Here is a 17,829-nt window from a genome sequence, read left to right on the forward strand (position 1 = left end):
TTGAAAATCCGTTTTTTTTCCTGACAATTTTCAAAAACTAAATCCTCACTCAACATGTCTCTGACTGGGTCTCAGACAGGGGACTTTGACCTAGTCCAGTTGGATACATACACGGTCAAACAACTAAGAGGATTCTGCAGGGCATTAAGGGTACCCACCCAAGGGGCCTCCAGAAAGGAGGACTTTCAAGTGGCGCTGAGGGCCTGGGCAGAAGCCCATTTAGAGGATGATGAGGAAGAGGAGCCAGAAAATGGCCCCTCAGAAGGATTTCCACTATCTATGGATGGTGTTACCACTGCAATTGTGCACCCTTCCAGACCAGGGAGCAGTGTCTCCATGCAAAGCCTGACCGCAGAGGAAAGGAGAGAAGAAAAGGAGTTCCAATTGCAAATGGCAAAACTGAAAATTGAGGCACAACAGGAGGAGAAGAGGGCAGAAAGAGAAGCCAAACAAGCTGAGGCTGAAAGAGCAGCCAAACAGATTGAAGCTGAAAGAACAGCCAAACAAGTGGAAGCTGAAAAAGCGTTGGCTGAAAAGAAACTATTGTTGGCTCATGAACTGAGTCTCAAGGAGCTGGAGATCAAGGCAAGACAGTCTGAATCCAGCAATAATGGTGGCAGCATACAGACAGGACCTGCTGGAGAAAAGAAGGTTCGTATACCCAAAAATGTGGTGCCCAGTTTTGTGGTGGGAGATGACATAGATAAATGGTTAGCTGCTTATGAAGTTGCACTAAGGGCTCATGAGGTTCCTGAAGGGCAATGGGGGGTAGCTATGTGGGGTTATGTGCCGCCATTGGGGAGGGACACACTTCTCACATTGGATCCACCGGATCAAAACACATACCCACTCCAGAAAGCCACTTTACTTGCCAAGTTTGGGCTGACCCCTGAGGGATACCGTCAGAGGTTCAGGGACAGCACCAAACAAACCACACAAACATGGGTAGATTTCTTTGATTTCTCTAGTAAGGCACTGAATGGATGGGTGCGGGGCAACAAAGTAACTGATTATAAAGGTTTATATGACTTGATCCTGAGAGAGCATATGCTTAATACTACTTTTACAGAGTTGCGCCAGCACTTAGTGGATAGTAAGCTGACTGATCCCAGGAAGCTTGCTGAGGAGGCGGACCTCTGGGCAAGCACCAGAGTGTCCAAAAAGGTATCTGGGAGTGACCCCGAGAAGGGTAGTTCCGGTTCCCCCCAACAAAGTGAGGGGGAGGTTAGAGATGACCCAGACGAGTTCCAGAGTAAGGGGGGAAGAAAGGGTTCCCATACCCCCTCTGAGAAACAGGGTGGGGGTTCTGGTGGGCAGTGGCCCAAAGCATCCCATTCCCAACCCCGCTGCTTTGAGTGTTCCCAGATAGGACACAGGAAGGGGGACTCTGTCTGTCCAAAGAACTCACCCACTATTGGGACCTCTACAGGGGTGGCCAATGTGGCCTTAGGGGAATGTCATCCCCAGGGGCAGGTCGTAGATCATGCCTCCATCTCCTTCAGTTGGGAGGTGGACTCAGAGGGTAAACTGGTGATCCCTGAGGGTGGGAGTCGTCACTTCCACCAGGTGGGAGTGAATGGGATCCCAGCCACCGCTCTGAGAGACACGGGGGCTAGTCTTACCATGATTGTGGAGAGACTAGTGTCACCAGAGCAGTACACCGGACAGGTGTGTAGAGTGACTCCAGCCATTGGGGAAGATTTCTTCCGCCCCCTGGCCCGGGTGTCCCTAGAATGGGGTGGGGAGGTGACCCAGAGGCGGGTCATAGTTAGTCCCCAGCTGCCCATTGACTGCATTCTGGGGAATGAGTTTCCCTTAGTGTCAGGAGAGCTGAGAGGGCCGACCCCCAAGGGTGCCCTAACAGTTCAGATATCTGGCGGTACCACTCCCCAGAGGAGGGTATGGAAGCCCAGATGGGGAGGCACGGGGAAAAAGGACTCACCCCGTCCTCTGTTCAGCCTCAGAGTACAGACCCTGGGCTGAGGGACCAGTATCAGGGACCCACCCCTGACCTGGTGAGAGTGGAGAAGGGGTGCCAGACCCCTGGGGTTACTACCCCCCATTCTGGGATGCTACAGGAATCCCTTGGGAGCTCCCTACCAGCCACCCAGCTGGAGGAGAAGCTCAGCCAACGGCCTCCCTCCGGGTCTCCACCTAGCAGTGGATGGTCAGGGGCCTGGCTCATGACACTGACAGCTGTCAGTGGCATCTATTGGTTTCTGTCCTTGTGGGCAGAGTTTTCCCTGGGTTGGGGACAGAAGTCAGACCCAAGGAATGGAATGGGCCACATCACGTTGTTGGCCATGGTGATACTGTCTGCATACTGGGATACATCTGTAAGCAAATTAAAGTTAGGAGCTGTACAGATGGGGTCCTCAGGTGATGAGAAGGGTTCCCCATGGGCCAGATCAGTGGCCCCAGAGAGTATAGACAAAGAAGCCTCACTGAGTTCGGAAAGGCGTAGAACTGGCGAGTGCCCCTGCAGTAGTGGGCCATTGTCCATGTTCTATCGCCTTAAGCAGGGAAGTCCATCAGAGTGTTGATTAGTCTACCCTGGCTTTAGGCTGGGAGGGGGTCATGTTGGACCTGGCTTTTTGACAGGGTCATCGCCAAACTTTTTGCCTTCCTCCTTCTCTTTTTCTGACCTCATTTTTGCTGGTTTTTAGACTCTGCGCACTTTACCACTGCTAACCAGTGCTAAAGTGCATATGCTCTCTCTCTGTAAACATGGTAACTTTGGATCATACCTGAGTGAACTATTTAATCTATTTATAAGTCCCCAGTCATGTGCACTCCAGGTGCCGAGGGCATATAGATTAAATGCTACTAGTGGACCTGCAGCACGGATGGTGCCACCCACTTAAGTAGCCCCTTTTCCTTGTCTCAGGCCTACCATTGCTAGGCCTGTGTGTGCAGTTTCACTGCCACCTCGACTTGGCATTTAAAAGTACTTGCCAAGCCTAGAACTCCCCTTTTTCTGCATATAAGTCACCCTTAATGTGTGCCCTGGGTATCCCCTAGAGCAGGGTGCTGTGTAGGTAAAAGACAGGAACTCCATTTCTAACAGGTAGGTAATCCGCATTGGCTGTGTACATTGTGTGGTCACAGCATATGTGCATGGGGCCACTGCAGTCACTTACATTGCACAGAAACATTTTGAATTACTGTGACATGCATATGTCGGGAATACATTTGTGTGTGAAATCAAAGGGGTCACAATAGTACCTGACACATATTGCACACATACACAACTGTCATTGTGGTGTCAGTATTCATTGATAAATGAATGGTGGTACCACAGAGATGTTACATTCACTCCTGTCAACTATGTCCATGTGTGCACATTGCAAGGGGACCTGTACCTGAGATGTTGTGCTACCAGTTGTATGAGTGAGTTAGTGCATGTATGTGTGTGTGTGATGCGATTGGCTAGATGAGGCAGAGGAAGCTGGAGTGGGTGATCTGGTTGTGCCTGTATGTGTCCCACCTGCATGTGGATCAGATGTTTTTGTGTATGTTTAGTTGTGTGTAGTTGTGCTTGTGTATGACTGTGTTGTGCGGATGAATGTGCAGTTGTGCTGATTGTTGTGGTTGTGTCATGTGTAGGTGGAGCGGCAATGTGTGTTTGCATCATGTTCATGTTGTGGTGGAATGGCAATGAATATAAGTGTTTATGTCTTGTGTTGTGTTGTACAGGGGGGGACATATGGCTAGACATATGGCTAGGGTACAGTGTATGTGTGTGACTTACCTCTATTCCATGGGCACTGCCATTGTACGATGTCTATTGGGACCACTAAAAGTCTCCTTCCACCAGCAAAGTGCCACCAGTACACCGCCTGCAAGACTGGAACCCACAAGCCTGACAGCTAGGAAGAGCACTCCTTTGTGGCGGTCTTCAGCTCAACTGCAATACATTTAATTACTGGAGGCTGAACACTGTCCACTTGGTGGTCTATTTGGGTCCACCACCACCGCAGATTGGCAGTAAGACCACCAGGATCTAAATCAGGCCCTAGGTCATCAAATAAGACTATGCAGAAGATTGCTGATGAACAAAAGACTCTTTACCCCTTCATATACAGTCAGGTCACCCAAAATGATTAATTCCATGCCACCCCCTTCAGGGGGTCCCTGAGTATGTTGTTTCTTTCATGCCTGGGTCTCAAGCCAAGGACCATGCTAGGTGCGAAATCCTGGTACCAGATTAAGCAGAAATAGCAACAACCTCCAAAGCATGACTATGCCACCAAAAGGAGGAAACAGTGGAGTGCAAACCGGAATCTATTCCGTTTGGGTTTATCTGATTCATGGCAAATGATTACTCTTCATTGTTCTTGATGGTTATTTTATCAAATTCAGCACCCCTACAGTCAAAACCTTGTTTAATCTATCCCCAGTTCCTCGATCAAATATTTATTGCCAAGCTCTTTTCTTTTACAAGAAATAAGCTTGGCCCTTTCCAGAAGAGCAGTGGTACCTCCCTACCACAAAGACCCAGACATTTATTCAATTATGTTTCTGCTACCATGGAATGGGAGCTTTCATCTGGTCTTGGATTTATATGCGAGTAAATCACTATGCACACCATAGCACCAGATTGCCACATTCGAGTCATTAATTCATCTACTATCCTAAGCTATGTTCCCTGTAGGTTGTGTGCATGTGCGCGCATACAGTCTTGCTTCTTCCAGTGCTCAGACTCTGTCAGGGAGTGTGCTCGCTGCTATCAGGCTTAAGAAGTTAAAGAGAGTGTGAAAACTCCTATTGTTTCTTTTTGTGGTAGGTGCACCAGGATGTCCAGCAAATCAGTCAACATCAAAGGGGTCTGTCAGGCCAAAATGCTTCAGTTTGGAGCATTTCATGAGGCGGGCAGGAGGCAGTGTGAAATAAACACACGTGTTGCTGGGTTTGACACTTCAATTAGAGTAGTTTACTTGGAATTGTTGCCAGAGCAGCTGACATTTTGGAACTGAGAAAACAGGTTCCAGTCTCAATGCTCAGATAAAGTGCTCCAATACATTCTGGTCGAGTCTGTTATGTAAAACTGAAAACACTTTTAAACCATCCTGCTTTTTGTTTATCTTTACATAAGACGGAACTTTCAAATATGTGAATTTGTCCTTTGCACTGTACAATACATCTATAGTTTCATCTAGAAACAATGTTTTTGTTAAAATCTGCAGATTATGCAGCAGATGATGGATTAGGTGGCAAATGTAGCAAATCCATAATTATGAGAAAACAAAAACACAGCCTCATTGCATATTTCTAGTGGCCCTAACACACCATGGCGATCTGGGACATAATCTTATCCCTCATCCCGGATATCATCTTCCTCACAGAGACCTGGCTGAACCCTACTTCCACCCCAGACATCGCCATCGCCATTCCTGAAGGCTACAAAATAACACATCTGGACTGAACCAACAAACACAGAGGTGCAATTAAATCATATACAAGAACACTATCCACTGCATGACCTTCTCAGACAACTCAACCCCATTATTGGAGCATCTCAAATTCACACTCCACACAAACAGAAAGAAAAACCACCATCAGAGGCATCCTCAATTACAGACCACAAGGACCACGCCCCAGCTTCTGCACCGTTATCTCTGACTTCATCGCCCCGATCACCATCAGATAAGAGTGCAAAATCCGCCTAGGAGATCTCAACTTCCACCTCAATGACCCCACTGACACCAACACAACCGACCTCCTGGAATGCATGAGCAACATCAGCCTCAAGCAAGTTGTCACTGACCCTACCCAGGACACACACTCAACTTCATTTTCACATCTAGTGACAGAGTCAAGTGCATTCAACTCTCAAAGCTCACCTGGACCAACTACAAGAGCATCCACTTTATCATCTCTGGACCTACCAAAATTGGCACCAACACTGACACCATGTCAGAAACTGGAAAACGATATCAGAAGACCAGTGGAACAATACTCTTAACTCCCACCTCCTAACCCTTCCAACCCAAAACAGGCTGCAAAGAACTTCTCCCAGTAGGTCACAGAATGCGCCAACACAACCACCCCGCCAAGTCAGCCAAACCCAAAAGACCTGCCCGAAGAGTCAGCTGGTTTACCCCTGAGCTGAAATCCACCAAACACGACTGCTGGCAAATAGAAAGGAAGTGGCGCACCAGCAAAGAAAGAGACCATACCACCTACCACATACCACAAGACATCACTCAACCAGTACCATCACTTCCTGAAAGAAACACCCTAGCAGACCACATAGAAGCCAGCAGAGGCTGCAGCAGGGAGCTCTTTGCCATTGTGAAAAAGTGCACCAACCCCACGGGTGCCAAGAACAACATCATCCCCTCCAAAGAACAGTGTGACACCCTGGCCGACTACTCCCACAACAAGATCTCAGTCATCTATGAAAACGTCAAAACCCTGCCACTGACAGCATCACACCCACGAACACAAACCACAAATACCTGCTCACTCATTGGGACCTTCTTACAGCTCGAGCCACGAACCTCTGTCCACACCACATCTTCAAACTCGGGAGCACGACGATTGACGACGAGCTCAAGGAACTTCTGAACACCTCCATCGCCTCTGTCTCCTTCCCTTAGGACTGGAAGGATGAAGAAGTGAGGCTCCACCTGAAGAAACCGTCCACCAACCCAACCGAACCAAAGAACTACCAGACCATCTCCCTGCTCCCTTTTTCAGCAAAGGATCTTGAAAAGGTAATCAACCAGCAACTCACTGAACATCTGGAACGCAACAGCCTCCTGGGCCCCTCTCTATTCAGAGTCCGGGCCAGCCACAGCACCTAGACACCCTGATCGCAGCCACCAATGGCTTCAGGGCCCTCCTAGACTGCAGCAAAATGTCAACCCTCACTGTCTTGAGCCTGTCAACTACTTCCAACACTGTCTCCCATCATATTTTGATCAACAGACCCTCCCACATCAGAATCCAGGGAGGTGCCCTCAAAAGGATCACCTCAGACCTCACTGGAAGAGCCCAGAGAATCTGTCTCCCACCTGTGGTGTCCCCCAAGGATCGTCCCTCACCCCACCCTCTTCAACACGTACATGACCCCCCTGACCAACACTCTAAGATCACACAAACTCAACATCATCTCCTACGCCAATGACACCCAACTCATCCTCTTTTTGTCAGAAGACCCCCTCCTCCACCAGAACCAACTTACACAGATGTTTGATTAATGTTACCAACTGGATGAAGGAAAACTGTCTCAAACTCAACACGGACAAGTCTCAACTGCTTCAAACTCAACATGGACAAGACGGAAGTCCTCATCTTTTGGAACAACACCTCATCATGGAACGATGCATGGTGGCCTGCTGAACTTGGCTCTTTCCCATCCCTGATTGACCCTGCCAGCAACCCCGGCATCATCTTGGACTGCAAGCTATCTATGAAGAAAAAGGGAAACACATTCTCATCTGCCTGCTTCCACACCCTAAGCATGCTCTTCAAAAGCTTCAGATGGCTCCTACTCAACACCAGAAAGATTGTCACACAGGCCCTATGCACCAGCAGGCTAGACCAGAGTAATACACTCTGTGTAGAAATCAACGGACGCCTCCAGAAGAGATAACAGACAATACAAACCTCAGCTGCAAGATTCATCTTCGACCTCCCCAGATGGATCCACATCACATCCCACCTCAAGAAGCTACACTGGCTCCCTATCCAGAGGAGATGCCAGGTCAAGATTTTGACCCACGCATACAGAGCCCTGCACAAAAAAGGACCAGAATTTATATCAACAAATGCATGACCTTCCACCAACCGACCAGACACTTATGATCCATCCATTTTCCTCACATACACCCGCCCCACATCTGCTGAGGCAACAGCGGAGGATGCTCCTTCTCACATCTGGCAGCCAAAGCTTGGAACACCTTTTCCCTGCACCTAAGGACTGCTTCATCACTCCAGCAATTCAGGAAAGGACTCAAGACGTAGCTGTTTTGAATGAACAGATGACCACAAAGGAGTTAGCAACTCCAGTGCCTTGAGACCAGGATGGGTGAATTTATGCGATTTATAAGTCCTTGATTGATGGATTGATTGATTGACTGTGAAACAAATGCATGTTATAATTTTTTGAATTTTGAAGACATCTTACCATGTTCTCGCATGATCTGTGCTGCATGATTGACAGGCCACATATTTTCATAGCCTCATAAAAGCTAGAGCCAACATGTGACTCAAATGACCCTGTTAATTTGTTGGCTTCCTCAACTGTACTTGTATCACAGTAAGGGTCACTAGCATTATGTGACAGCAGAGGACCAAATCATGCATAGGTAGGGGATCCTTCCAGTACAGACCAGGTCCTCCCTAAACTGAAACACAGGCCACCGAAGACCAGTTTCGCTGGGTGTAGCTTGGTTCCAGTGGCAAGGTGAGCAAGGAGCCATGTCTCAGCACATTCTGGCCTCTTAGTGCATTACATCAACCACACAAAAGTTGATGGGAGGAATGCTTGCAATAGGTTTAACCACTGACAATCACCCAGGTTGTATTTCAAACCATCACTCTTTTGCCAACCATGTCAACTCACTTTGGACCCAGCAATATGGAACCCAGACTTGACTCTCCTCCAATAGGACCAGCCAAATTACCAGTCCAGGTCCTCCCTGCACCAAAACACAGCAACCCAAAACCCATTTCACTGTGGTTTTGCTAAAAATGTTTGGAAGTGTCTCCTAGAGTTTAGCTCAGTGTGGTTTCTTCATCCTTGAGAGTCTAGGGAAGGCATTGAAATAGAGAGCAAAACCGGTACCGGCAGGCACTGCTAAAACTCAGAAGAGAGGATACAGCACAGCAGAGGCCAAACATTCATTCAATGGATTATGCAGAATAATGTCATGAGATAGAAAATAGTACAATGAAACAGGGTGGAACATGATGAATAAGACGTAAAGATAGCAGAAATGAAGAATAACAGGAGGGTGGAATGAAATAAAGGTGGCTAGAGTGAGGGTGGGTGAAGGAGGTAAACTGTGAAGGTGAGATATTAAGGAGGAATAGAATAGAGGGGTGAGATTGGGATGTGAAGTAGAGAGAATGAAGACAGAGGAGAGAAAGTGTAAGAAAATGGAGATAGACACAGAATGAAAAAAGATGGTAGATCAGAGAACAGAAGAAAACATAAAAATGGGTATTAGAAAAAAATAAAAGGTATTGGATAGAAAAGGAGAAAACATTTGAAAGATGGAGAGGAAGGATTACTTGGGAGTCAGAGGACAGGGGAGAGTTGAGTGTAGAAGAAAAAGGAGGCATGTACGAGAGGATAAGCTATGGAAGTGAGATAGAAACAGGGATATGTGAATGGAAAGGGAAATAAAGACAGGGTAGTTAAATATAGAAAGGAGGGAAAGAAATAAGGAAGGAAAGATTGATAAAACAAGAGTAGACGAACAGGTGACAAACAAGTAGGTCAGAGACAAGAAGAGGAACAAGATGAGTGAGAGAGACGCATAGTCAAGATATAGATTGCATAGAGTAAGGTTGGAATGAGAAAGAAGAGAGAAATTCGAGGGCATTTGTGGGAGAGAGAAGGGTAGGATGTTGATCAAAGAGGAGAGACAGAATGAGGGAAAAGTGGAGCAGAGCAGAAATAGGGAATGAAAAGTAGTTAGGGTATGTAGGAGCCAGGAAAAAAGCAAAAAACTAAAAAAAGGGAGGAAGGAGATAAGGATCAGCCAGAGAAATTGAGTGGAAGTGGATATGGATTGGTAAAGGTGCGAGAAGGAGATACGAGTGGCATCGTGATAGGAAATAGAGAGGGATTGTAGGTAGAATGGTTAGGACACAGATGCAGTCACACCCATGAATGGGGTGGAAGGAATCACAGCACCCCTGTAATGGATGTCTTTTAATGCTAATCCCGAGGTGAGGGGGGCATTTTTTGAGTTTTACATTACTACGCCACAGATTTTGGTATACTGCACACCACACTTGCTTGCATATTCAGCTGTTGCTTATCTCAAGTGCACACAGCCATCACGGCAGTTCACGGAGAATCTTTACTGCCGCCCATAGAGAAAACAAATTAGAGGGAACATTGATCCTAAGTGAATTTTTCTTGCAAGGTTGGTACTCCAAGACACATCCATCTAATACATACAAAAAAATAATACATACAAAAAGTCATCATTTCCTACATGTTTCTGTGGGAGTCCATCACTACCATTTCAAAGTTCTTTTGTTTGGCTTCTCCTTAGCTACTACTGAGTTTGATCCTTTTGTTGCTTCTCTTCAGTTGGAGATCAGATGTTCTTTTATCTTGACAACTGGCTTATTTCTGATTATTATTTTTCAAAATCAAAAACGAATGCATGGAATAAAGTTCCCCTTGCTGTCCAATTTTTGTAACTTGGCAATTTAATATGTGCCAATCTACACTAGGCTCGACTTACGCATGATTGTTGTCACTTAATTATTTTTAGCTCGCCGTTTCTCTACCAGAGTGAGGCTGTTATCCTAATTTTATCTCCCATCTTCTAGTGCGGATTCCCACCACTGTTCAATGGCTATGTTTAGGTTTAACATATCTGAGTTATGTCTCTTTTTATTGACAGTTTAATGAATAGAAACACTACTGGGAAGAATCCTGTACTTGGATCCACCTTAACAACTCGTATTCAACATTCATGTATGTTTAGAATTTTTTCTGGAAATGTACTGACATTTCTTTTTGTTAATTCTGCACTGAACATTCTTGAAATTTCGACCGGGAAAGTTTATTGAACGCCATCAAGCCAGCTCCGGCTTATGAAATATGAAAACACCGGGCTGTGATTCGAACTTTCTATTTTTTATTGGAAGAGTGAAGAACAAATAGGTCATATATATATATTATATAAATATAGCTGAGACAGGGTTCCTGCAACATGGAGCTAACTAACCTAGAGCTATCTTTACAATAAATCTTTTGATGGGTTCTGATGGCTATTTTTGAGAGCCATACATTTATTTTAGTATGAAGATAGATTCATTCACTGTGACAAACCTTAAAACTTAATCCAACTGAGTGCGCAAAGGTCAGCTAGAAGGTGTGAGCAATTCCTATTCACCTCTCAGAAGCACGTTTTACATAGTTGTTAAATAAATATTTTCCACACCAGATACTAAGGGGATATTTTACTTTCGCTACATCGTTTGATTACCGTTTGCAACCGCTTTAATTTAAGTGAAATTGTAATCTTTAGATTAATTTATTTATTTATTAAATACAACACTTGCATGAACGTCTCTGAGGGTTTCCTTGTCACTTATGCCGACGAACAAAGAGCCAAATTTGCTTTCATCATCTCTAAAGGCCCTCCTGTATAAGCAGTGTGGGAGGTCAGTCACTACTCAATTAACTCACATTGAAGACAGTGACAGCTCTCTCCTGATGTCCTAATAGAGAGATTTTCTTCAATATGGATGTACTGAAATCTGACATCCATAGTCATAAACATGGTTCTGTTGCTTGATCTGGCTAGCGCTCCTGTTCACTTGAGGGAAAATAGTTATATCACCAATGGAAGGTGTGCAGTGCCTTCTGTAATGCTAATATATGCCGGACAGACTATCAGGAGTGTGTTAAGTTTCTGTGCCAACTGACTTTACATAGTTTGGTTTAAATTTTGCAAACATCACATGAAGGGACATTTTTAAAAGTTTAACAAAAGGAGACGTTTTAGCAGCCTTTGACCTGGTGAAAACACTTTCTGCTGTCATTGAAGGTTGTGTTCGGTAGTGGGTGGGCTTCCATATCTCAACAACTGTTCTCTGCCCTGAGCTCACCTCCCCTTATCACCCTGAACACCTCCTTTATGCCTGATGCTGCTGGTCAGCCTCAGCTAGGAGCAGCACCTTTTCATGCAACAAGATGTCCAACTTTTGCGAGCAGAACAGTCTGTTGCAGGAAATTGTCACTTTCAGAGGGCAGCATGGTGAAGGCAGACAACTTCACCACTTTCCTGATAAAGGGCCATATTTACAAGAAAGTGGCACATCACTAGTGATGTGCCGCTTTTTTTGCGCCCCCCAGCCCCTTTTGTCCCCTATCACCACCATGGTTGTGCCGTATTGACAATAACGCACACTATGGAGCATGTGAGGGGCAATAGTATCTTTGTTTGACACTATTGTAGTGCTATAATGGATCAGCGTAAAAAAAATTACGGTAACCCAATATGGTGTTAACAGGCCCATTGAAATCAATGGGAGCCTCATTCTAACTGCTGCAATAAGCACATGTTAAAAATGACACTAGAAATGGCACAATGGAATCGTGTAGATTCCATCGCACCATGTTTAGTGACCCTCTAACGACGGATCACCCTCTTTCCATGATGTGGGGCAAAGGGCTTACAAGGTAGTGCAAACCTAGTTATTTCCGATTCATAAAGTGCCAGGTATCACATTTGCGAATCGGTAATAGTGATTTCTTAAAAATCGCAAATGCTATTACTGAATCGCAAATTGCGATACCGGCCCCATTCGCAGCTATGGGCCTGTTGGCCCATATCTGCGAATTTTTAGCATTTCCAAAATTGTGATTTCTGAACCAGAAATTGCAATTTTGGAAATGCAAAACCCCAGGATGCTGGGGGCCTAAGGCCCCCTCTGCTGCACCCCAATTTGTTTTTGGGGACATGTAAGGTGCACACATGCCAAAAGGGCATGTGTGCTTTACAAGGTACAATTTAAAAATGCATTTTTTAATTTTGCACATGGTTACCACCAAGTTCAACTTGGTGGTAATTAGCGATTCCTAAATGCCAAAATCACATTTAGGAATTGCTTCATACATGTGCTAAGGAATCGCAAATAAGGAATCCTTATTTGCGATTTCTAATTTAAAGAGGGTCGCAATTTTAAGGAATCGCTATTTTAGCGATTCCTTAAAATTGCGTTCAGAATGTATTTCATACATTCTGAAATGGCATTTTGCATTCGCAAACAGGCATTTGCACCATTTGCTAATGCAAAATGCTTTCATACATCTGGCCCCTAGTGCTATGTTTTGTATGCCTAAAATATCCTCCAAATTGCTCAATGCAAAAACCAATAAAATTCATTTGAAACTCTGCTGTTTTGCGATAATCGTGTTGAAAAATTAAACAGTTTTCTAAAGGCATGAGAAAAGAGGTAATAAATATGATAAAACTTACTGTTGTGACACAATAAAGTTTGTGTATGAAGAAATAGCGAAATTCTGCGAAGTAATATCCTAAAGACTGCATCAGGATTTCGTAAATAACAATGAGTCTTTTCTTAACTGAACCCCAAATCGGAACAAGTCGGCCCCTCCAAGGCTGTAGCTAAGATAGACAAATCATAGAAGTCCATTAAATAGTCTTGCCACCAACAATATTGCTGGACATCTGGATCTAGCCAACTTCTAGCGATGCATGAGATAGAAATCACAATTGCTGAAAGAAAACCTTTCATGTTCTGAGAAGACCTTGGTTAAATTACCTAAAATAAATAATGTATCTGTAACAAACAAGCCCCAGTTGCCACATTAGTTTCTTTGAAGATGGTATTCCTATAATTATACTACTTTTTGCAAAAAGCAATCCCAAGGACGTGTCAGCTTTTAACCATCCACATTGAAATCAGTAATATCTTGTCTAATGCTTCATGGTAATATCATTTTAGGTGTGCAATATAATTCATAAATGGTCTCATAATGCAACGGTTGGAATGGGAACGTTATTTGAATGGCTATGGGAACGTGCTCTGCCCTGTGTGACACAGTTGCAGTGATATCTGGATCTCTGCTGCTGATTTTGGGTCATGGAGGGGCACAAAGCAGCAAGCCAGAATATAGGCTTGTCTCACGGTTTGTGGTCTTGCTTAGACCAGGAAGGGTGTGAAAGGGCGTGTCGGGATGTGTGAGCTGTGATGTATGTGTACCTGTGAGTGGTGCATCACATGGCAGGCAGTGCATTTCTGTGTGGCTATGAAGGGATAAATGTGTGCTTGTGAAGGGCATGTTATTACATGGAAGGCTATGAGTTCCATTTTAGGGGACTCAGTGCCTATTGGAGAAGCAGGGAGAGGAAGAGTAACGCACCAGAGGGATTTGTGGACAACTGCATCTGCAGGAGCTGAGTGGGTCACTTGCATTGGAGCAAGGAAGGGCCAGGCTCTTCTGTACACTTCAAACGTGCTCTTTATTCTGGAAGAGGTCACTGTTCAAAGGGCCCTGGATAAATCTCAGAAAGGTGATAAGGCTGATAATGTAATCATAAAGAGCAGGGAGGTGCCCTTTGTAACCTTTTAACAGACATATATCATTAAAGCTGACATCTGGGTGTGATCCTATTGTCACTGCCTTGGCCAGTGTTTTACTGCTATCAGGTTTAGAAATACTCCTGCTGCGATAGACTGCACCCGGGAGAAAGGGTGACACTGAGGTTTGAGCAAGCCCTACAAGACAAACTTCAGACTCCAATACTGCTTAACATTTAAGTCTGGAAAGGCAGCTAGTTGTTTTGGAATCTTTAGAAGGCTTAGGAAGATTTTAGTGTTCTAAGTTTTGTATCATGGAGTCTTTTGGTTCAGGCACTAATTCTCTCAAAGCTAGATTATAGGTATTCTTTTTAACCAGGAAGTCACAATGGCCCTCATTCCGACCCTGGCGGTCGCGAATGACGAACCACCGCCAACAGGCTGGCGGTGCTTCATTCGTCATTCCGACCGCGGCGGTACAGCCGCGGTCGCCCAGCCGGGTCCGGCGGTTTCCCGCCGGATTTCCCCCGGCTGGGAGAATCCTCCAGGGCAGCACTGCCTTGGGGATTCTGACCCCCTTCCCGCCAGCCTGTTTCGGGCGGTTTTCACCGCCAGGAAGAGGCTGGCGGGAACGGGTGTCCTGGGGCCCCTGGGGGCCCCTGCACTGCCCATGCCACTGGCATGGGCGGTGCAGGGGTCCCCTAACAGGGCCCCAGCCTGCTTTTCACTGTCTGCACCCGTCGCACACCTGCAACACCGCCGGCTCCATTCGGAGCCGGCTTCAATGTTGCAGGCCCCCTTCCCACTGGGCCAGCGGGCGCTAACATTGATAGCGCCCGCTGGCCCAGCGGGAAGGTCGGAATGCCGCCAGCGGTCAGCTCTACATGACCCCCAATATGTGGTGAAAAAGGTGGTGCAAAATGCTGCTCCATGTCTCCTGCTAAAGATCTCAAAACAAACACCAGTATCCAGTTCATTATGCTCTGTTCACTGACTGCCTGTTAAACAGAGGATTACAATCAAAGGTCTCTGCATAGCCCACCAGAACTTTTATAACAAATGTCCTCAAATACTCAGGTGGTCATTATGACATTGGCTGTCAGGTTACCGCCATGCCGGCGATGGCAGTAGTAACGTCGCCAGGCCGGCGGTAATGACTGCCAAATAATGACCATGGTGGTGATTCCCCCCATAGACAGCCAATGTATCACACCAACCGCTAGTGCGGTATGAACACTGAACACGGCTGTAGCCACCTACAGGCAGGCAGGAGACATGGATTCACCCACCATATAATGACATAGCACACCACCAGGATTTCCAGGGCAGCAGCAACGACATCAAAAGCCTGGCAGAAACACATCATTTAAACCATGGAACCGAACTGCAAACCTTCCTGATGCTTTACCACGCCATGGCCATCCTGGCACACCAACGCCGATGAAGACGGTGAGTACAGCTGCTAGCACACAAGGGAGGTAGAGAGGGTGGGGAGAGGGACACACACACGCACAACACACACCATACATACACATTGCACAGCCAGAACCAGCTGCAGAGTAAATCGACTGTAACAAGACCCACGAGCAAAGAAGGCCAGGACACAAACCTCTGTACAAACCACTGTAATCATGTTGGTTGGCAATTCAAATAAAAAAATCATATAACTGCACATGTATATGTAGGCCCTAATGCCAGTTTAAAGTCTCTAATGCCCACAGGGCAAATTCCAAGCCCCAACGGGACTCCACTGTCAAGGGGCCTCATGTTGGAAATGGCCAGACACTCAGGGGGTTGGGGGGAGTGGGTGAGGGGTGCACCTTATTCGGAGGAGGCTATAAGCCCACTGGTTCTGAAGGGGCTCCTTGTCCACTGGACACTGAGGGGGCTCCTTACCCACTGATTACTGAGGGGGCTCCTTGGCCTCTGGTTCTGGAGAGGACCCTTGCCCACTGGTTCTGGAGGGGACCCTTGCCCACTGGATACTGAGGGGGCTCCTTGCCCACCAGTTCTGGAGGGAACCCTTGCCCACTGGATACTGAGGGGGCTACTTTCCCACTGGTTACTGAGGGGGCTCCTTGGCCACTGTTTCTTGAGGGGTGTCCTTGGCCACTGGTGCTGGAGGGGTGTCCTTGACCACTGGTTCTGGAGGGGTGTCCTTGGCCACTGGTTTTTGAGGGGTGTTCTTGGCCACTGGTCCTGGAGGGGTGTCCTTGGCCACTGGTTCTGGAGAGGTGTCCTTGGCCACTGGTTCTGGCGGGGTGTCCTTGGGCTTTGTTTTTGTTGGGGTCTCCTTGGCCTTTGATTTTGTAGGGGCCTCCTTGGGCTTTGTGTTTGTTGGGGCCTCCTTGGACTTTGTTTTTGTAAGGGCCTCCTTGGGCTTACTTCTTGTAGGGGCCTCCTTGGGCTTACTTCTTGTAGGGGCCTCCTTGTCCTTGGTCTTGGGAGAGGTCTCCATGGCCCTAGGTTTTGGAGGCAGCTCCATGCTCTTGGTTGTCTATTTGGGAGTGGGTGGTACCTTAGCTCTCTGTTTTGGGGGTGGAAGAGTGTCCTCAGGGCAGGGGGGGCCAGCGTCATACTCAGGTGCCCCATAGTGGCTGCTGGAGACTTTGTGGGTGGTACAGTGTCAGACTGTGTGCTTGAGGTACTGTCCTGGGGGGGTGGGACCTTCCTGTTACGGGCAGGATGTGGGGTTAAGGGGGAGGGAAGAGGTTAAGGCGGGAAAGGAAAAGCTTCTTAGGAACATTGGGGGGATGTAGGAAGAAGGATGGAAGTAGAGGTAGAGGGAGTGGCTGTAGGAGGAGGAGGTGTGCTGGACTTGGGTGCAGGTGCATGGACAGTGTGCGTGTGTGAGGTGGATGGCTGTTGGGTGCCTTAGTGTAAGCGTTTGTGTGTCTTTGAAGGGCGGCACACAGGGTGAGGAGGACAAACAGGACGTGTGGATGGATGTTGTAGTGGTGTCTGCAAGTGAGGTGTGCTGCATGATGTGGTGATGGTGGTGGCTGTGCATGTGGGTGTGGGATGCATGTCTGCGGGTCTGCTGTTGTGGTGACTGTGGGCAAGGCTGTGTAGGTGTCAGGTTCAGAGACTGTTGATGCAGTGCATGCAGGTGTGAGTGCGGATATGACTGTGAGGGAGAAGGAAGAGGGGGAGACAGTGAAGGCAGTGTGCATCTGTCTGTTGGCTGTGTGAGTGTTTGTGGACTGAAGTGTGCTGCCTGTGTTTGTCTGTGCGAGTCTTGTGTGATGTTTTGTGTGCATGCTTGTCTGAATGTGTGCGTGGGTTGGGGGTGAGGAGACTGGGACTGGGAAGTGGTAGATGAAGAGGGGACGGAAGAAACAGGGACACTGGCTGCCGTCACAGAGAAGGCCAGAGCCTGAAACGATCTCTGTAGGGCTGTTAAGCCACCGTGAATGCCCTCCAGGATGGCATTGCATAGCTGCATCTGGGATGCCAGACCCTGGATGGCATTCACTATGGTTGACTGCCCTAAAGAGATAAATCTGGGGGCATGGCCAACATGGCGGGGTGAACAGATGCGTCTTTGCGAGCTCCCCCCGCCCGGGCCCTTTCAGCAGCATA

This window comes from Pleurodeles waltl, chromosome 1_1 (genome assembly GCF_031143425.1).
Source record: "Pleurodeles waltl isolate 20211129_DDA chromosome 1_1, aPleWal1.hap1.20221129, whole genome shotgun sequence".
NCBI lineage: Eukaryota > Metazoa > Chordata > Amphibia > Caudata > Salamandridae > Pleurodeles > Pleurodeles waltl.